At 36.7% G+C, this 22,641-nt stretch overlaps 2 long non-coding RNA genes across 2 annotated transcripts; both read right to left on the bottom strand.

Moving 5' to 3' along the window:
• Window positions 1-1,668: 1,668 nt before the first annotated feature.
• Window positions 1,669-7,455, bottom strand: LOC137096968 (uncharacterized). The gene is made up of 3 exons (XR_010909854.1): window positions 7,395-7,455; window positions 6,690-6,868; window positions 1,669-3,884 (listed from the first exon to the last, which is right to left on the bottom strand). It is a non-coding gene; the product is annotated as an uncharacterized lncRNA (long non-coding RNA).
• Window positions 7,456-8,873: 1,418 nt separating this feature from the next.
• Window positions 8,874-14,361, bottom strand: LOC132772715 (uncharacterized). Its single transcript, XR_009631256.2, has 3 exons — window positions 14,244-14,361; window positions 11,909-11,982; window positions 8,874-9,042 (listed from the first exon to the last, which is right to left on the bottom strand). It is a non-coding gene; the product is annotated as an uncharacterized lncRNA (long non-coding RNA).
• Window positions 14,362-22,641: the final 8,280 nt, after the last annotated feature.

Genomic DNA, 22,641 nt, shown 5'->3' with positions numbered 1-22,641 from the left:
ATTAAATTATGCATTCAATTGTGGTGCATTTAATACAACTGCTGAATAGCTGACTCAAATGTCCAACTCTGCATTTGGAGATTTATACCATGCACAAACCTAAAGGTAGTCTACATCTGTTTCAGGCCAGAAGAAATCTAAAGGCACTACAGATATTTATATGTTGTCCTGCAAAGATTAGCAGTCTTGGGCTGTGTCACAAAAGAGCATTATGGAAATTTTGTGTGATTGTCCACACAACATGTTTTCCCTAATAAAGCAGAGGACAATAATTAGTCCATTTTGAACTTGTTCATCATAAGTCAGTTTTTTCTCATATTTTTTTTAAAAAGAAAAGCTCCCAAACCCCCATTTGTTTCTATTGTATATTATGAAGAAAAACACTGTGAACTGGGTTTTGGTCAACACTACCTTAGTACAGAAAGTACTGCATCAGATTGTTGATGCCTGACCTTCAGTACTTGTTTATTCAAACGTGGAAGCATGCTGGATTTTCCTCTTTTATTTCCTGCTTTCTACTGTAATTGCTTTCCCTTGGTCACAACCTAGTAAATAATATATGTTCACATCAGAGTGTTTGTCCCTTTGGGAGGAACTTCCATTCACTTCATTCTTTTTTACCTCCTCCTAACATGCCACTGTGTGTGACACTATGAGATAAAGAGAGTAAACAAGCAGATTTCAGCTTGAGTGATCACTACAGCTCAAAGCCACAATCTATGTGTACTTGTGTTTAATGGGAAATGAGATGATCTTAGCCTGTAGTATTTGATAATTATAATGGTCCTATATATTATCTCATTCACAAAAACATAAAGCAGAAAAAATAGATAGTTACATACATTTTACATATTGGATTGCACAGAGACCAAAGTACATGGAAGGTGTCTGTTTACACTGTTAATTATCCAAAAATAACAATGTGAAATAACAATTTGTTATATCAAGATAAGTTGTTCCAGTTTCCATTATTTGTACATTCAGAACCTGAAGTGAATTGAATTAATAATCTCTGGCAAGATCTATGTCTTTGAACTCACCTTTCATTCATCTACTGTTTATATGTAACTGATAACAGAACCATAACTTTTGGAGGATGAAAGTCAAAGAGCATGGACAAACATCTACCAGTCTGCACATGTCACAAGAAAGTCAGAAACAATACATATGCAACTCTTTCTTTCAACATTTTGGGAGAACAGCAGCAGTGCTGACTGTGTGGAGGCCCTCAATCACACTCAATAGTTGGAAAAGATGTAACTACTAGGCCTGGGTAACAATGGAAAAATTTGTTTCTAAACTCGTTACGTTTTTAGGGGGTCCATTGCGTTTCGTTTTTTAAAAGAATTCTGAATTTTTCTTTTAAAAAAATTCGTTATTTACGAAATTTCGTAAATTTCGAATTGATTCGTTAATGGCGGACGCGATTGTGCAATACGCTAAAAAAACCTCCAAATGGGACAGGGGGAACTTCTGAAGCTTCCCTCTCCCTCTGTTGTTGACTGTTGGTGTGATAATTTATTTTTTTATCACTGATAAAACAAACAACAACTATAAAACTTGCACCAGACATATGGAAATAATAACGAAACAATTTCGAAATGATTTCGAACCAATTACGAAACAATTACGAAATAAATTGAAAAATTCGTTTCGATTTTTAGTTGCTCCTGCATGGCTCAATATCGGATCGTAAGCTAATTTAAATACGAATCAATAACGAATTACGAAATTAACGAACGAAACTGCCCAGCCCTAGTAACTACTATACTAATGTATAAGTCTAGAAATGTTAGCTAAAAATTAGCCCCAAAAACTGAGTTGATTTATCCATGAATCAATTTAAATACAGTACTGTATCTTAAATCTTATTTTAAAAAGAGAGAGATTTGTCCATCCTAGGAGAACCTAAGAGCTGCACTGACCCCCAATACTCTCTCCATAATGGCACTGCTTCTGACCTTTTCAAATATCTGGATAGGGAAATGGTAGCAGTGGCCAAAAGTGTCTGACTCTGAGGTGCCATTTGTGCTTTCTCCTCTCTGCAGAATGATCTTCAACTTATTCAAGAGCCCTATCAAAATCCATAATTTTGGGATCAGAACCTGCCCTTGATTTATGCATAAGCATAAAGGATGTTGTTTATTCGTTCAGTTGCTTCTGGCTCTTTGTGACCTCATGGATCAGCCCATGCCATAGCTCCCTGTCAGCTGTTGCCACCCCCAGCTCCTTCAAGGTCAAGTCAGTCACTTCAAGGATAATAACCATCCATCTTGCCCATGGTTGGCCCCTCTTCCTTTTTTTCCTTCCATTTTCCACAGTATCATTATCTTCTTCAGGCTTTCCTGTTTTCTCATTATGTGACCAAAGTACTTCATCTTTGTCTCTAATATCCTTCCCTCTGGTGAGTAGTCAGGCATTATTTCCTGGAATATGGACTGGTTGGATCTTCTTGTGGTCCAAGGCCCTCTCAGAATTTTCCTCCAGCATCACAGTTCAAAAGCATCTATCTTCCTTTGCTCAGCCTTCTTTATGGTTCAGCTCTCACATCCATAGGTTACTATGGGAAAAAAGTTGAATAGATAGGGTGAGACTACACAGCCCTGCTGTTCTCCTTTCCCAATCTTGAATCAATCTGTTGTTCCATGGTCTATTCTAACTGTTGCTACTTGGTCATTATACAGATTCCTCAGGAGACAGGCAAGGTGACTTGGTATCCTTGAACTTGCCACAATTTATTATGATAGGGTAGGAAGGCTTAAATGAAACAATACTGAAATTCATTATACGGTCAAATGTGCTGTCATAAATGGTTTTGTCCAAGTTCTCTTATTATGTTCATCCTTAAGAAGGTGCATGTGGCTGTCATTTCAGTGTAGTTGTGACCAACATGACCATGTCTCATGTTTTCACAAATTACTTTTTGATTTTTTTTCATAAAATTTTTATTCCTGTAGTCCCAGTTTCCAGCAACACATAAGACCAAGAATATGGTGCTAAGCATAATTATTTTTTTCAGCAGTTGCTCTAATCAGCACTTTAAACAGCACTCATAATTGGACTATGAGATTTTTGTTCTGTCTGTTTAGGATCTCCTCACATATTCCTTGCATACTCTTACCATCTTAATACTAACATGAATATTTTGCCATTTGCTTCAGGTCTTGCCAATTCATTATACTGGGCCTTGGTCCAGACTTGGGGATGTAAAAACATTTCTCTCTAGAGTGCCTTTGGAGGCTAAATATACACCATTAACTGAACAGATGTTCCTTTGTCCATAAACAGGGCTAACACAGGAGATTCCTTAAATATTTGTGTGCTTAGCCATTTTCCAAAGGGTGTTTACAAAACAATTGATTTCCCATGCTGCTGGAAAATTATGCACACTTTGAATTAGGAAAACCTCAAGTGTCTTATGGCCTATTGATAATTATCTCCAATGATCTTGTGTTTAGTTGGGAGGGAAAGAGGAGAAAGAGGAGGAATACATGCTCTTGTGCTTATTAAGCTGAAAGAAGAGCTAGGGAGAAATAGAGCTTTCAGGAAGAGAAGGTCATAAAAAGACACTTCCTTTGTACTAATTATTGCACAAGAGCACACATGAGGAATGCCTAAGATTCAGTGGAAAAGAGGAGCCCTCAGTGGTACAGTGGGTTAAACCCTTGTGCCAGTGGGACTGAAGACCAACAGGTAGGAGGTTCGAATCAGGGGAGAGAGCGGATGAGCTCCCTCTGTCAGCTCTGGCTCCTCAAGCGGGGACGTGACAGAAGCCTCCCACAAGGATGGTAAAACATCAAACATCCGGGCATCCCCTGGGCAACATCTTTGCCGATGGCCAATTCTCTCACAGCAGAAGTGACTTGCAGTTTTTCAAGTTGCTCCTGACAAGAAAAAAAAGTGAAAAAGAGAGATTCTAAAACAGTTCATATCAACATGCATACACTTCTCTCACCCTCTTTTGATCCAGACAAACAACATTTCAGGCAAATTACATGACATCCTTTGAAATGAAGATCTATTCTTTCAAATGAAATTCTTAGCTCCTGTAAAGTTACAGAACACCTACACTAGCCAGGATTACCCACTGCCCAGGCATGTAGCCGGGGGGGGGGGGGCACTTGAGGGGCTTCAGCCCCCCCCCCCAAATTTTCAGGGTGGTTCGTGAGAAGGCCTTACTGGTTTGTGGCATGGTGGGGTTCTTGTCCGCACCTGGGCCCTCGGTGCACTTTCTTTCCTTTTTGGTGCCCCTGGTTTCAGACTGGTGCCGGGAGATGAAGGGGAATGCGACAACAGCCCAGGCACCAAAGAGGATGCCACTTCTGTATTAGCTGCTCTACCACTAATGACATGTAGTTTGGAAAGATTGTTTTCAGCCTTGAAGAGAGTGAAGAGTGTATCTAGAAGTTTAATGACAGACCAGAGACTTAGTGGACTCGCAATGATTTCCATCCATCGGGACATCACTATCAAACCAGAAAATGTAATTGACAAAATAGTCAGGGAGAAGAAAAGAAAACTGTTGCTGTAAAGTAAAGAATAAGTCAAAAAGTATTCTAAATATTTTGTTAATTAAAGTAAAAAAAGAAAGTCTATTATTTCAACTGTTATGTTTATTAGGGCTGGGCGGTTTCGTTTCGTTAATTCGTAATTTGTTAATAATTCGTTAATTTTTTCAATTACAAAACGATAACGAACCATTCTGGAGCAATTATTAAAAAAACGAATTTTCAAAAACGTTTTGTAAATGCTTCGTATTTTGATATTGTATTTGTTTCATTATTGTTTTGAGGTCATTTCGTTATTATTTCCGCATGTCTGGGCCAGTTTTATGGTTTAATTAGTGACAAAAAATTATAATATCACACCAACAGTCAACAACAGAGGGAGAGGGAAGCTTCAGAAGGTTTTGGAGGTTTTTTAGCGTATTTCGCGGTCGCGTCCGCCATTAACGAATCGATTCGTTATTGTTTCGGAAATCGATTCGTTAATTTTTTACCATTTACGAAATTTCGTAAATATCGAATTTTTTTAAAGGAAAATTTTGTAATTATTTTAAATATCGAAACAAAAAAAAACCCCAAATACAAATCGATTTTAGAAACAATTTTTTCCGTTGTTACCCAGGCCTAATGTTTATTCATATCATGATCTGATCACCATGCTCAATATATCCCAAATGCTTGGTGTTATTGGGATAACAATACAAAAGGTTTGCTAGGGTAGATCCTCTCTCACTCAGAGTCAGCCTCCCCTCTAAAAAAAAAAAATCAAAATCCTGGGAATGAGTTTGGCACTGCCTCAAGCTTTAAAGAGTGAGCCAGTCCATCCATTATGTCACACTGTGCTTCAATTTAAGGGGTGGAGTTGGGAAATATATAAAGGAAGTAGTGCTTCACGAACTCTTCTGGATATACAGAAACAAGCTATATAGATGTGTGCCTTAATCCTTTTACATATGTTTGATTGCCTAATTAACTAGCACAATTCTGGTACATGACATTAAATATTCACTGTCAGGGCTGGAGGATGTGGAAATCAAAATGAGCTAAGCAGCAATATGGGTATTATTTTTTTCTTGAAATTGTCAGGTCACAGAGAAGAATAAACTGGATGATGAATACATCTCTATGTTGGTGTGGTTGTTAGAACTGTAATGCAAGAGCCCAGGTTTTTTATTTATTATTTACAGTATTTATATACCGCCTTTCTCACCCCTGGGCATGGGAAATCAAAGGGACAATTTTGAGCTGGTCATTAGGTCCCATCTGTATTTCCATATAATACAGTTTCAATCTTTGATGGTGCATATAATGCAGTCCAATGCAGTTAAGCTGCATTATATAAGTCTACACTGACCATGTAATGCAGTTTCAAAATTTTACAGCAATGTAATAGGGCCATATTCTCTATGCCTTAGAGGAAGGCAAAGATAAATATCTTCTGAACAAATATCATTGGAAAAACTTTGTGATAGGGTTGCCATAAGTCACAAAGTACTCCAAGATATGCATCATCATCAACATCTAGATTTATTCATGCTGATTCAAGGCACCTTTAAATTGCATTGATTCTACTATTTCTACACTATGAGCAAGGTTTGGTAAAAACCATTACCACCCATTCCACACAGGTCTGAGTACCAGCTTACTTGAACAATCAATAACCATGATCCAACATTTTCCAGCATAGTGTAGGAGCTGAAGAGGGGCAACTCCGCTTTGGCACCTGTATCACCACTCGATACTCGTGGTTTTTTGCTATAATAGTTATATGAATGGTCATTCTGTCACTGGCAGAGAGAAAGGGGCAGACCAATGTCCTATAACACAAGACAAACTAATGGCACGTTCCATCCAGATCCACTGGGATTCTCAGCAGATATTGCAGTCATTCTGCTTCTGGATATGGAGGATATCATGTATGTCACTAACATGATGCCAGCTATGATGCATTTTATGTGTACCATCAACTCTCTATATCTATAGTTTATGTATCCACAGCTTTAACCACCCAAAGCTTGAAAATAGCAAAAAAAAAAAATCCACAAAGCCAATCTTGATCTTGTCATTTTTATATGGGACACCCATTTTCTATGCCAGTGTACATAATGGGACTCGAGCATTCTTTTTTTTTTTTTTTTTTTGGGGGGGGGGGAGTCCTGAAACAAAACCCAAGCAAATACTCACTGCATTTCTGAAAAAAACAACTCTTCTTCAACTTTGGTGAATGGGTCAGTCACATTCTGACAAGAAAGATAAGTGTAAATCCTCATCCCATTAGTGAATGTGCCACTTCAACTTATCCTGGAGCAGGCAGGTGGCTGGAGACCCAGAGACATATAACACTCTTTGTTCTTTTGTTTTACCTGTGTACAGGAGGGATAAGGGCAAACCAATATCAGATGTTTGTTTGTTCTTGTGGTATTTACAAATTTTAAATAAGACAGGAGGATAGCACAGGAATGTTGAACGATGTTTTCTTAGGAAAAATGTAAGCGATGATATACAAGGTAAAATTGCAAACTGGCACTAGAAGATATAGCCTTTCCTTTTCAAAATGTAACATCTCTGGCCCGTGATTAGAGGAAATAAGCCCAAGGACAAAGAGAGGCACTTGGTAATTTTATCATGCAGTGTCTGCAAAATATTTCCTGCAGTGTAGGATGGTTCACATGCCACATGCTGCTTGCTGAACAATAAAACTAGCCCCTGCTCATTGAAGTAGACAAGAAAAGGGAAAAGAACTGCACTGACTTGTTATGAGGCTAGCAGCATGTGGCCTCTCCAGCCCATACTTGAAGATCTTATACAGCTTTTTCCAAACGTGATACTCTTAGAACTCTGTGGCCCTGGAGAAGGAACCTTTTCATATCATTTGATAGGTCTACTTACCTTTGCAGACAGATCTTTGTCGAGTGCATCATGTCTTCTGTTCTGGTCTGAAAGATAGCTAAACATCATTTCAGAACCTGAGGCTGATTCAGCACTAGCTTTGTTTCTTAGTACTCAGTTCATCGTTCTTCTATGTCTGGTCATTTCACCACTCAGGCTATTTTATCTTCACATGAATAAGTAAAGGTCAAGTGCCAATTGCTTCTTCACTATTTCTCTTCTAAGACCAGAGGGTTGTATGGGCAGAAACCTTGCTTAATGCTAAATCTTTTAGAAACACTAGATCTGTCTTTTTTGAACACATCAAAGTCTCACACTGGCAGTCAGGGAAATATTCAAATTTAGAAGAATGAAAAATCCTTTGTAAAAGCATTTGCTCCCTTTTCTTTTAGGCAATGGCTAAATATTACTATCTGACTCATATGGAATCAACACATCAACATGACAATTGTCATACTAATGGCTAATAGTAATAACCATGGTATAGAATTATATTCAATTTGCAAACTCACAACCTCATCACAGTCTAAAATAAGCATCCTAGGATGCTTCAAGCCTTCTTCGGGGATGGAGCCCTATGCCAGCCATCACATGATGCTGTGTGGCTTCCGGTGGAGGGCACACCCCCAACCGGGTGGAAGCATCTTTGGATGCTTTCTTCAAACACAAAGTCCTTCCCATGTTGTGATGAGTCCTAGCCAGCATACATCTTGGTCCATCAGACTGACAATGGTGAAATGGTGGTCGGGGGGGGGGGGGGGGGTTCCCATGTGATAAAGTGATTTGAAAAAAAACCTGTTATTACACACAAAGTGTGCATGCATTAGCTGAAAAAGCTTACATATCTAGGATTTAAGCTTGGATGCAGAGTATGTGGCCTTCTTCTACTTGTTTTACTTTATCTCCCATTAGTCCTAGCCAGCATACATCTTGGTCCATCAGACTGACATACGGAGGACCAGATCTATATCATTTACTAGCGAGTGGTTTAGTGTCTATATAGTTACATCCAAAGAGAGGAGCACTTTTGCAGCCTGCTACATATAATGGAGATTAGGACAGAAAATAGAAGACTGAACTAAGCTATTAACAGGATAAGCATGGACTCCTCAAAATAAATGGCAGCAACCCCCCCCCCCCACACACACACACAACACAAACCCCCAACAACAATTGGACACTAAATATATGGCTAAAGTTTCAGTAGGAATGATTGATTTCAGCATAAACATTATATGGCTTCACAAGCATTTTTAATTTAATTTGGTCAAATCAAGGATACCTTTTCTTGGCTAAGAAAAAAAAACGTTCACTTTAAAGTCAGTGTTTTGTGCCCTATGTATCTAAGCAACAACAATTTAGCATTTTTAAAATTTAGAATTTAAAATGAACATATTTTGTATTAAATCATGATGATGATGATTATAGTAATTGGAGAGAGCACTTACTCTCTCCAAGGCTCAAAGAGGTGTATAACATACTCATAAAATTTAAATACAATAGATAACTAAAAACATAAAACAATAAAACAAATATGAAACATAGGTTAAAAACACTTAAAACACATTTAAATCATCCATACCTATAAAATGATGAAAAGGCCTTCTTGGTGACAGTTTCCAATCTAGTAAACTTCCGCCCAGAGGACCTAAATATATGGAACAGATTATATGGGAAGAAGCACATTTTCGAATAACTTGAATCCAAACCATGTAGGGCTTAAAGGTAATAACCAACACTTTATATTTTTCCTGGAAACTGATTGGCAACCAAATAATGTGGAGATTTGACCCCTCTATTCTGCTTTGGTTAGACCACATCTGGAATATTGTGTCCAATTCTGGGCACCACAATTCAAGAGAGATATTGACAAGCTGGAATGTGTCCAGAGGAGGGCGACTAAAATGATCAAGGGTCTAGAGAACAAGCCCTATGAGGAGCGGCTTAGGGAACTGGGCATGTTTAGCCTGAAGAAGAGAAGGCTGAGAGGAGATATGATAGCCATGTACAAATATGTGAAAGGAAGCCACAGGGAGGAGGGAGCAAGCTTGTTTTCTGCTTCCTTGGAGACTAGGACGCGGAACAATGGCTTCAAACTACAAGAGAGGAGATTCCATCTGAACATGAGGAAGAACTTCCTGACTGTGAGAGCCGTTCAGCAGTGGAACTCTCTGCCCCGGAGTGTGGTGGAGGCTCCTTCATTGGAAGCTTTTAAGCAGAGGCTGGATGGCCATTTGTCAGGGGTGATTTGAATGCAATATTCCTGCTTCTTGGCAGGGGGTTGGACTGGATGGCCCATGAGGTCTCTTCCAACTCTTTGATTCTATGATTCTATGATTCTATGATTCTATGAGATGTGAGTGTGTGCATGTGCGCATAGATATTTGGGGAAACAATTATGGTTTACATAATTTGGAGCCTTTCATTTACAATTTAAATACTGCTTTTGTTCTGATGAGACCTCTGAAGATGATTTTGACATTTAAACAGTGATGTGAAGAGATGCATACTGATTAAAGCTGTCAAATGGCACTCCGACTATATAAACATAATCTTTTCAACTTCTTACAATGAATATATGTTATATATGTATTCTGATACACTTCTACTTGTACTGCATATTTCCTAGGCCTGGGTAACAACGGAAAAATTTGTTTCTAAAATCGATTCGTTTTTTGGGTTTTTTTGCGTTTTGATATTTAAAAGAATTCCGAAATTTTTCTTTTAAAAAGTTCGATATTTACGAAATTTCGTAAATGTTAAAAAAAATTACGAAACATTAACGAAACAAATACGAAAGAATAACGAATCGATTCGTTAATGGCGGACGCGACCGCGCAATACGCTAAAAAACCTCCAAATGGGACAGGGGGAACTTCTGAAGCTTCCCTCTCCCTCTGTTGTTGACTGTTGGTGTGATATTATAATTTTTTTCACTAATTAAACAAAAAACAACTATAAAACTTGCCCCAGACATGCGGAAATAATAACGAAACGACCTCAAACCGATAATGAAACGAATACATAACGAATCCGAAGCATTTATGAAACGAATTTAAAAATTCGTTTCGTTTTTAAGTTGCTCCAGAATGGTTTGTTATCGCTTCGTTATAAAAAAATAACGAATTTTAACGAATTACGAATTAACGAAACGAAACCGCCCAGCCCTAATATTTCCCTTACTATCACACATCAGATCTGAGTGCCGCAAATGTATTGCACATGAGAAGGTACTTTTCATTATTTAAAGTTTTCAGAGAGTATGTTTCTTATACACCTCTTTTATAGGAAGATTAAAAGGTCAGCCACATATAAAATTTTTGTCATTATAAGTGTTCATATGAAATTGCTTATAAGAATGATACTATTCCTGTAATAGTTTATGTCTTATCTATATCTACAACTGTGTTAATATTCAAACTGATCAGATATAAAGCGTCATAGGTACAGCAAGTTTAAAAGTGCGGAAAACAGTCCTATTTACCATTTTTGCTCTATATTAGAAAGGTATATCATATATTTCAATTTTTTTAACACTATTTTATTCTGGATGCTCAGGGGAGGCTCTTCATAGCACAGGGTTCACAAATTATTCAGATTTTTTTCCTGCCCCAATAAAGCCAATGTCAGCAACTTCTGATTAAGTTAGACATGTTCAGTATATTTGGAATTAGGAAGGAAGTGGTGTGTCAATGTCACAAATCATGGGTCCTTTGTATTATATGGCCTGGTAACAGTGGCATAGGACTCTAAGTAGCAGCACCTCTCAATTTTGTCTACTATTAAATCATCTGCATTAGTTTCATGTCAGAGTGACTGCTGGTTATCACAAAGATTGTTAGTACAGAATGACTTCTGATTGTATATGCATACAATTGACTTATGCATCTATTACAGTGGCAGTGGAACCTTCTTGATTCTTGTAGCCTGGAGCCCATCAGGCAATGGAAGCACTGAAAATATTAGCCTTCTACCGGGACATAAATGTGGTTACCAAAATGTTGATGATGATGTAGCAAGAGAATTGCTCACTTCATCGTAGTAGTTCAAATCAAGATCCTGGAATCAGCATTTTAAAATAAATAATTAATTCTGGATTCTTCTTATAATACCTTCTAAGAAGTAGCCAAATATATAAAATTTTATATTCAAAAGAGTTACGCGGAAAGTAGCAAAGTGTGAATAACTTGCCCAGGTTAGCTTTTAACAGATTCTGCTGGTGTTCATGTTTCTGTGTGAGAAAGTTACAAGAGTAGAAGAACAATACCAAAATGCTATGTTAATTTTTGATGTTGTGTGCTTTCAAATAATTCCTAACTTATTGCGACGTTATGATGAACATATCATAGGTTTTTCTTGGCATAATGTGTCCAGTTATTTGTACTACATATATTCCCAGATCCATACGATTAACAGAGCCAGTTGTTTGCATGGCTTATCTAGTCAAAAGCCACCCAACATCCTATTCATAAAATACATCCTACATATAGCTTTGTTTCTAGGGCTCAGAATACCTTCACAGGCTGTTCCCTGGACCCTCCAGCGTTTGCATACATTTCTGTTGATTACCAGGTCTGATGAGCAGCTCCTGAAATGCAGATTAAGAACCTTACTGACAAACGTGATACCTTTCTCCGTAGCACCAATAATCTCTTGGTTTGAGCTCAGGATGTTAGCTTCTATCAGACTATTTATTTGGTGTTGACAGAATGAGACTGTGTAGTTTTTGTTACTGAAACAATTGCACATGGACTTTAGAGGAAAGGGAACAATGCCAGTCCACTCTTCCCTTGCTTGGGAATAATTTCATTTACAGTGTTTGGCAGGAAACCTTTCTTAGCTAGCTGTTGATCACTGCAGGCTACCATCCTCTCTTGGCTCTATTAACATGCCTAGAAAGAAAGCAAATGTTGATTGACAAATGTTGTATAACAGCTAGTACAAAAGGATGGGGTATACATGGATATTTGTATCAGGCTGAGCAATCTTTGTCTTATACAATCTAATTGGTATCATTCACTAGTTTACTCAGCCCTCATGATGTGATGTATTATTATGAGGGCTGCCAAGAAGAACAGAGTGCTTAACATTTAGGGTGTTAATTGTTTTAGTTGCAAATTATTATATTGCCTCCTTGTTGTCAGCAAATCATTCTCAGTCTATTTCCATGCCATATTGCGTGCTAAGGGACCTGTCTCACTCACAGATATCTTCTGTAGAAAATGCTGTTAACAAGGTTTAAGAATTAATTATTATATATCATGCTGACTATTAAACAACAAAGCAACATGCTTGAATAGCTTTTATTACACGCCCAGTGTTTCTAACAATGATGAATGGAACACCAAAATGCAAAGTGAATTAGTCAAGGCAAGAAATCAGTCACCGTAGCCTTTATTATGGTGTTTCCCAAGAATTAGAAGAATGTACTACACTGGCATAATCACCAGGTATGGCCTTAGAAATCAGAAATGAATTCATGGGAATCTTGGGATTTTAGCCAATAGTGCATCTTAGACAAATTAGACCGAATAACTTACGGATTTTTAAAAGGGAATTGTATTGGACACATAGAGAATTATAGTAGTGCTTCTTAAGTGGCAAATGGTACATGTAAAATAGAATGCAGCTACTTTAGACTGTTGAGATACTAACTCAAATTGGGAGGACTTTCAAGAATGTGAGGGTTTGGGAGTAAGCAATGTGAAAATATAGGAATTGCTAAAAGGAAGGAAAGGTGAGAACAAGCGAGAGTTTTAAAAGTAAGGGTGATAAAATATTTCCCTTAATCTAGAGAAAGCAGAGACAGTTTGGGGAAACTGCAATGTTTTGGGAGAATTCTAAAAGATTGATTTTAAAGATGAAAATATTACTTCTCTTTTTTTTTGTCCCATTGAACTTTGCTTTTATGTGTCTGGGAGCATTCCTGGCTGAACACTGCCAAGATAAGGAAGGCAACTAACTAAGATCCTAGCACAGCCAGGACACTGAAAAACAGAATAAGATAATATTATCTAGTCAAAATCCCAGGTTTATTTATTTATTATTTATTTATTTACTTTATTTATATACTGCTTTTCTCAGCCCTCAGGCGACTCAAAGCGGTGAACAACATCAATACAAAACATCACGAGACAGATTTGAATTATAAAGATTTGAAAATTGATTTCGCCTAAAAAGATTAATGTATAGACTAGTCAGTGATTTCAGAAACTAAGGAGCAAAGTTCAACCATTAATCTCAGGCTCTAGAAACTTTCTCTTGTGGTTGTTCATTGAAGTCTCAGATACACACTACTGAACAAACTAAGAAATCACAGTTTTATTTACTGAAAAACTGGTAATATCCACAGAAGCTTGAAATAAATTGCTTCCTCACTAACAGCTCTGCATGGGTTGAAACCTGATAACAGGATATGATTCCTATAAATTGACAGGTGAGTTGAAGACATATAAACACACACAGATTTCAGCACATGCTTTTCATCCAGAAGGTTCAATTCCTAGCATCTCCAGACACAACCCAGAATGATTCCTGCCGAAAAACAGGAGCAGAGTAGAGCATAGATGTGTAAACAACACTGCCAGATGAACCAAAAGACTGCCTTTGTATAAGCATCAAGCTGTCTGGAAATCTCTTTTCTGACAGTGGATATCAACAGCTTATGATCCTTGCTTTTTGAAATCACTTCTCCCTATAGAGGTCCAGTCAAATATGTCACAATTTACTTTTTGCATTTCTCAGTGTGTGTTTATAATTGAGCCTCTGGACTCTACTTTGACACAGGTCCTTTCTCATCATAATTCCCATAAAAAGTGTTTGGGTTTCAGGGAAGCTCATGATATTCACCAGAGAAATGATGGGCAATTCATGTTTCCAATCTTTTGTTTGACTGTAGTTGACCATCACTGTATCATCAAACTTCCTCAGTGTTTCTTGGGTTATACTCAAGAAACTAGTAACGGATGCATCTGTACATGAGGAAACTGAAAACAGTTGGTTGGATATTCTTCTTTATTTTATTACACCCATCATATATTTTTGTACATCTGCATTCCCATTTTGTTCATCTTTCTAATTGAGATGTACAAAATGAAGATGTACAAAACAGCATTGAGTTGGTTACAATGTACACATTATTCTTGCTCAAAATTTAATGCAATAATTGTGGTACCTGTACAGGTACACCTCACTTAATAAAGTAGGTGTATTCCTGGGCATTAGAGAAAATGTGGTACCAGAGGCAAAAGTAATGCACACAGATGAGGTATCAGTTCCCACCCCACAAAAAAGGAGAGCAGTTCAGCATATATAGGCAAACCTTTCACACAAAATGAACATTATGTACAAGTGAAATGAAACAATCAGTTTCATTTCACTTTGGGAAAAGGACCTTCTTTGTCAGATGCTTTGTTAACTAAGGTATGCCTGTATTGTTATTCCCTGGAAGATAAATTTATTTAGAATGATTTACTGGATTCCAAGTGACTTAACTCCATTGAACAGCTGAACCAATGTGCCTGAAAAAATAAAACAAAAAGAATAAATGAAGCAAATTTTAAAATGGAAAATAAGGAATGGCTAATTATAATTTTTGAGCCCACTCTGCAATTTGGATTGAAGTAATTCTCATCAATGAGATTATGTCTGACTCATCATTTCATGGTCATTTATATTCATAATTTCCATTTAAGAGACAGCTCAGAATGAGTTGATTTTCCTTAACTTCACTGTTGGACAATCAATAGTTGGATCATTATATACAGAATGCTTTTCATTGACTTTAAAAGAGTTAATTGTATAAAAAATCAGTGGAAATTTCCCCCCTATAGATTTCTCTAGAAAGATCTGATAATTATTTCACTTTATAAGTTCTGACATATTTGCCTAGATTTTCATATGTTAGAAATATTTGAGGATACTAAGAGATATCAGAGAAGGCAGAATTTGTGGGGCAAGGGAAAATAAAGAACAGTGTAAGTTGAGAGCTCAGCTTGTGATAATGACACAAAACCCATTGAATTCAGCAATTATTCTTCTGGGGAAAAGGGTGTTTTGTACTGCTCCTTGGTTTAAAGTGAATTGTCATTAAACAAAATTGCTGACTTGAACTGTAATCTCAGCAGATGAAAATTAATTAGCTGTTCTTTTAAATTTAATGTGGAAAAAGAGGATTAAGAAGATTTTATAAACAACAGTTTATAAAATAACTATGAAAAAAGTCTAAAAAGAAATTAAAATAGACATTGAAAACGAGGAAAAATTGAACATTGTGTCCATATTGATATATCGGGAAAATATGGTTCAATTATATACAATTTGTTCCTAATTTAAAAGAAAAACTGAATTTTCTTTTCATAAGCTGAGGTACAGATAGCATTTACTGCCAAATACACTATCAAACAGCAATGGTGATGTAACGGTGTCAAGATAAGGAGGACTCCTTTTTTTCCATATGTAGTAGATTTGTAAGAAGCCAAAAAGTTATTATTTTTGATCCAAATGTTATCAGAAATGTTTTGTTGTACATTATAGATAAAGTACTGGATATGAATTACTTTTTGATATATGAAAACAGTAGCAAGGATATTGTTTCCTATGAACTGAAAAAAAATGCTATAATGATGTGCTGTTGTCACAGTTGATGTCTTCATATATATTATGGATGGTGAAAATGTAATTTTTGAAAATAATTTGGATATGAATCTTCCAGAGTTTACAAATTTCTTCATAAGTGATATGTAAAAAAATGAACACGAGAAAGAATGAAATTGAAAAGATACAGCAATTCAAACTTCAAATTTTGATTTTTAATTCATAAAAATTTCACATCAGATCAATGTATAGGTAAACATATGTGTAGTGCTAAAATACACACATTCCCACATAATTATTTCTGAGACCCTTTATTAATTACTAAAGGGCAGGCAGATATATCTAGAGCTTGAAAATTTTATGAGCAATTAGCTGTAAGAATCCACCAATCAGTGGCTATTTTGTCTGGGTGATCTTGAGATTTTTAGTCCTGTTTTTATTGGAAATTTAAATGGGAAGCTAGATAACTGACGTGGATTCCCAAAACACAATCAGTATCCATTCACACACACACACACACACACACACACACATCCTCTATAATTTGCTACTATGCAACTGGCTTTCTTACAGTGCATTCAAAAGTAAATTAATAATAAAAATGAAATTATTCCTGTATTATTTCCCAGTAGGAATTTTTATTTTGATTTATACAATATGTTTATTTTGTATACATTTAAAAGTGTTATTCTCAAAACAAAGAATATTGGTTAATAAAAGCAAATGTCAATGTATTCTCCTCTAACATTCCCCCTCAAACTCCTAGACTTATGAAATTAACAATACACAATACACTGCTAAACAAAGGAGAAAGAAGATTTTGAACAGGATCATATTCCAAACACTTCCCTTGTGGTTTTCCTTAAAAGGTTAGCAATATTTATTACTTGATCTTCCATGTGCTATGTTAATACTATGTTATTGATATTTATGAATAAAAGTTTGGGTTCTTTTCTCATCAAAGGTAAGAAAACTTCTTTTAGAAGTGAGAGCTATTGCATATCGTTGGTGCTATTTTGAGATGCACACTTGAAATTGATAGAAAACTGGACTGGATTAGAGCTAGATTAATGTGGTCCAGCAAAACAGATTTTATAGATTCATGTTGGAATTCATAATCACAATTACAAATGCCTAACCTAGGGTGAATCTACACTGGCCAACTAATTTGTCACCAGTCAAGAGCTGAAATGTTCTGGTGCGATCCCAGAGGTGAATATATGCATCTTATCAAAATCCCCACAGTTCTGGGTTGATATCCACATGGTCCAGCTGGTCTGAGACTGATTAGCCCCATTGTCCCGTCACCTCATCTTTTGAGTGTTGCACTCCCAGACAGACACAGAGCAGAATGCAAGTTCCTGACTGTCACAAGTATTCCATTCTCATATCCATAAAGGTGTCAACATGACTTGGAAGAAAGATCTTCTCTATCCTTTTTTTTATGTGTCAGCTGATGTAAGAACAGGACAACTACAACAGCCAGGAACTTGCATGTAGATTTGTGGCCAGCTGGCAGTGGTGACACCAGCAACACATGCACAATCCATTCTTTTTCCCATGCACATGTGCAATACTCTGGAGTTTCAAGCAAAAATTGAAGATGGGCAAAAATGATTTAACCCAGGATAAGTCATGATGCTCAGAAGAAATACAGGGATGTCACGAAGCCACAAGTCAATTCAGGTTGATTCTGAGTTTTCTTGCCCATGTAGAGATAACTTCTAGGATTTTGCATTCATACTTGATTGTAATCATGAGTCCTATGTATTCAATATGTAAGTGTCATAAAGTCCCCCAGTTCTAACTTCCTAGGAATCAAATTGCTGTGAGTGATGGGAGTCTAAAATTCTGCTGTGTCAGACACTAACGCTTCAAGTATTATTAGAGGTTTGTATAAATTATGACACAATACTTTGAGGTTGCTGCTGAGTACTGGAAAGTGATCAAATATGGCATAAATGTATTTATTTTTTTTAAATTCCATATGATATATAAGTAAAACTACTGAGTGCAAAGTGTAAGACATTAAAGTCCAGAGAATGACAGATTTTGAAAATACTGTTCTGCTGTCAATTATCTGAGAAATATTGCATGAAGGAAATTCTTGGTGATAATTTTCATTTATTTTTCTAGATGATCTCTACAATGGTTGTTTTAACCTGTAATTTTCAGTTATATTGTTGTCCATTGAATGTATTGCAAAGGAAGTAAATAATCAAGGCTTTTGTCCTACCTAATATAACTCATTTTTCCACAGACATTTTGAGTTAAGCAGGAACAGCTTAAACTCAGGAGTTAAACTTGGAAACACTAGTTTGTTTTTACTGAAGATAAATGTGGTATACATCAAAGAAATATCCAGGTTGGTATGGATTTGTCTAGGGCAGAGGTGCTCAAACTTTTAAAGCTGAGGGCCCTTTCATGGTCCCTGTGTTGGGGGTTCAAATTATAGTTTGCTATGCACACTGCACATCTCTTATTTGTAGTGCACAAAAGCATGAAAGAACAATACAATATTTTAAATGAAGAACAAATTTAATCAACATAAACTTCCCAGTATTTCAGTGGGAAGTGTAGGCCTGGTTTTAGCTAATGACACAATCAAGTTAATTTGGATTTTTGTTGTTGTATGACTTCAAGTCATTTTAAATTAAAGTTTAGGGTAGGAGGTCAATAAATGACCTCAGAGGGCTCATCTGGCTCGCAGGCCTTAGTTTGGAGACCCCTGGTGTAGGGATTCCACCAAGTCTCCTAGATATGTGAAGGACACTACTGATTTCCTGCAGAATTTTTTGGAAAGAAATGTATCATTAGAGATTATCTGTGTAAAAAGAGTAGGAGGAATTTGCTAGCCCAATATTTGCCACACCAAGACATTCATGGCATGCAGAAAGATAAGGAGACCGCTATCCTGCCTCATAAATGTGTTTGGTCTTGAAATTGTTATAATTTTGTCTGTGTTATATACTTCGCTACCTATACAAAGTGTAGTTTGCATTTAGGATTTGATTAATCAATGATGTACAATTTAACTGTGTTTTAACTGTGTGTTGTTCCAGTGTGCCTTCCCAGAATAAGGAAACCCTAAGCAACATGTCCCTAATCACACTTTACTAATGATCTAGGATTGTCTGCTCGCTCCATCTCTCTCCAAATACCTATCCTAGTTATACCTAGTTATACCAAATACCTATCCTATATGTCACCTTGTCATGCCCAGCATTTTTTAAACATTTTAATTATTACATTTGGCCCTGCCATAGGATTTTAATGCGTTGTGGTGTTATTGTTACTGTTTATTGCTTTGTTTATGAGTTTATGTATTGTCTGTATTGCTGTTGTTGTTGTTTTTACTGATGTATTTGGGCTCGGCCTCTTGTAAGCCGCACCGAGTCCTTCGGGAGATGGTAGCGGGGTATAAATAAAGGATTATTATTATTATTATTATTATTATTATTAATGCAAATCTGATATGTCTTCAAGATTCACTTTTAAACATTTCCCAGCACCCATTTCTCCAAATCTGTCTTTTTAAAACCTAAGGCATAAGAACCATGGCAGTCAATCTTCTATCTTTACTGACTGATTCCCATGCCCTATCACCTACACAAGATCAATGTGGGTATTAAGGAGATATGTGGTTCCATATATCTCACCCTAAAGGAAATGATTAGTTTTTATTCTAAGTATTTTCTAGACTTAAATTCAAAGAGAAAGCAAGAAAGAGTCTATACATTTCCTTGTAAACATCAGTTTTCCTAGGATCTTATTGACTTTTTGTTACTTGTTTGAATGGGTTGTACTGTCAAGACATTGGTATACTGTTGAGGGAATTTGAGAATATAAAAATGTAGCTTTTCCAGGTCCATCCTTGCAGTGTCTGACAAATAAATGTACAAATGATTTTAAGGAGAAAAGAAAGACATTGTGATTCAGTACAGATTGGAGATGGAATGACTTCGAGAGGATGGAAAGGAAGAAGTGGATGTACATTTTACACTTCAAAAGCACTCATTGATTAACAGTTGTCACGCTGGCCCTTTGAGGTGGGCTACAACTTTTTTCAACCTTCAGTTTCAAAGATGTTAAAATTGATGAGAGTGAAGAAAACTGTCTGAAATCTCAGTAGCAACCCAGAAAAGTTTATTATTTTGGAAGCTTTTGAAATCTGAAAGAGTTTTAGGAACCTATAGTGTGCTTCTATTGTAACACTTTGCTGAAATGGTTCCACCACCCTTCCCATCCACTTTTTTCATCTCTGTGACCTATGGCATTGGTCAATTACTTTTTCAATAGATTTGTTGTGGTTTATAGAGATTACAATATGGAAATGAGAAAAAGAACATAGCAAGGCACCACAGGAAGAGGAGCCAGCCCCTAGTCCCATGGGGCATACTTCCCAATGTTACCAAATTTTTATTCATTGCACTTCTCAAAACAGTCAATAGGAGATCATTTCTGGTCACCATTTGAGACTACAATGGTATTTGCTATGAGAGGTTACAATAGAAACACTAGTAATTGGCATGGGAAGAAGTGGGAATTGGTGATATGTTTTGTGTAATTTTTTTTTGCATTTGGAGGGAAGCTTTCACTTTGATTTTCAAGTAAAAAAGAAAATGGGGGAATTGGAAAATTTGTGAGGTGTGGCAGGGATTTTCAGGGTCTCCATTTTGGATACTGTCCCTCAATCAGCAATTTTCACTGCTGCCAAATACATAGGTATCATTTATGAAAGACAATATAGAATCTTTAGCTGTAGAGTAGCGAAACAAACTTGGTATTTATTGGTATTGCCTAGTCCTTCATTGAGCTTTTTGCTGTTGATGCCTATGTTACTAATCTCTTCTCTTCCACTTATAACACTCAAGCCAGACAATCCCATTCAGTGTGATCTTCAGAACTGTTGTTACTTCAACTATTTTTTCTAAATTCAGAGTTCAGTTTATCTTTAACACCAACCAAAATGTCACAAAATTGTGATGTAATATATAGTATTCTTAATCAATAAATGTAGTACGAAAATACAGACAGAATGGGTGAAATATGAAACCACTATAGAACCCAGTAAAAAGAAAAACAACAATATTCACATCAGCAAATGCAGATTAGTTGTTGTAGTCACTGTTGATGCTGTATGCCATGAAGACATTTCTGACTTACAGATACCCTATCATGGGGTTTTCTTGGCAAGATTCTTCAGAGTAGGTTTGTCTTTGTCTTCCTATGAGGGTAAGACAATTTGACATACTGAAGGTCACTAGTTGGTTTCCATGGCTGTGAAGGGATTCAAACCCTGGTCTTCAGAGTCATAGTCCAATACTCAAACCAAAACACCATGTTGAGTCTCAGGGCTATTCCAATGAAACACGGGTTTTAAACAGAGACAAAAAAATCCTGAAACTGCAGAAGAGGACTACATACAGACCGGTTGGTCCTGGGATTTGTGCCTCTATTGTCCAGACTTGATGCTTTGTTGTGAGATTTAGAGGCTCCCAAGATGGCCACCATGGGATTTCTGCCAGAAACTTCAGCCGCTTCCTTTAAAAACCTCAAGATGCAGATATGCAGATATGTGGAGAATCAGATATGTTATTCACAACAAAAGTTCTGTTCTTTGTCCTTGCCAGAGAAACTGTTCCCTCCAGACTTTTCATGAAGTATCTGCCACACTTTCAAGCCAGGAACAGAACTTTGTCATTACTGAAACCTTTTAGAGCCTGACTGCCTGGCCATCTGTCCAGACAGATTTGCTTTTGTATTTGTGGCATCGAACAACAGGGTGCTGTTTCTGGGTTATACATGGCTGTTCCTGCTCTTCTTGTGAAAAGATGTACAGCATTAACTTGGGGGCCACAATTTTGTCCTGGCCAGAGAAAATGTGCCCTCCAGATATTTCATGAAGTTTCTGGCACATAAATAAAGTTTTTGCCTTCTATTCAAGCATCACCTTTTTAGGAAACATCCAATCAGGAACAAACATCTAAAGCCCGGGAACAAACCCAGATTTAAAAAATCCTGTGATTTCTGATTGCAGAGACGTACAAGCATGTGAAGATCCACATATTTGGCTGAAAACTACAGTATTCCTGGAAATCTCACATTGTTTACCTTTTGTAGCAATTTCTTCTGTGTTTACAGGGAACAGTGTTTGGTACCCTCCTATTTGCTGTGGAAGCGCCTAGCATAAAGGTACTGTGTGGATGGGTCCTCAATTAATTATAGATAGATTAAACATCTACTGAAGCCAAACTGTGAACATTCTCTAGTGGTCAGAAGAAATGGGAGATCTTGCTATAAGTCCATCTTTAGATGGTAGAGGATTTTTCTCCAGTGGATTTTTTTTACCTTAAATGGTTAAATGTAATATTTTCCAAAGGAGTTAATGGGGAGCTTTGGTTAATTTCAAAGACTGCATCTTTACCTAGCAATTTAAATCATTTTTCTTATCAAATAACATTGTCTCATATGCCTATATTCTTTGATTATTTTGAACCTTTTTTATCTAATATTTATTCAAAATCCAGTGTTGGGAGTCTGCTGGAGCAAAGCAATTTTATGTGAGGAAACTGTAGATGAAGACATACTAAACATTTCTTCTTTCCACTGCAAAGCCCACTTCCTACTTTCTTTAAAAGCTACCTTTAAA

Source organism: Anolis sagrei, chromosome 4, assembly GCF_037176765.1.
Source record: "Anolis sagrei isolate rAnoSag1 chromosome 4, rAnoSag1.mat, whole genome shotgun sequence".
Classification (NCBI taxonomy): Eukaryota; Metazoa; Chordata; class Lepidosauria; order Squamata; family Dactyloidae; genus Anolis; species Anolis sagrei.
This window is presented reverse-complemented; position numbering and strand designations above follow the sequence as displayed.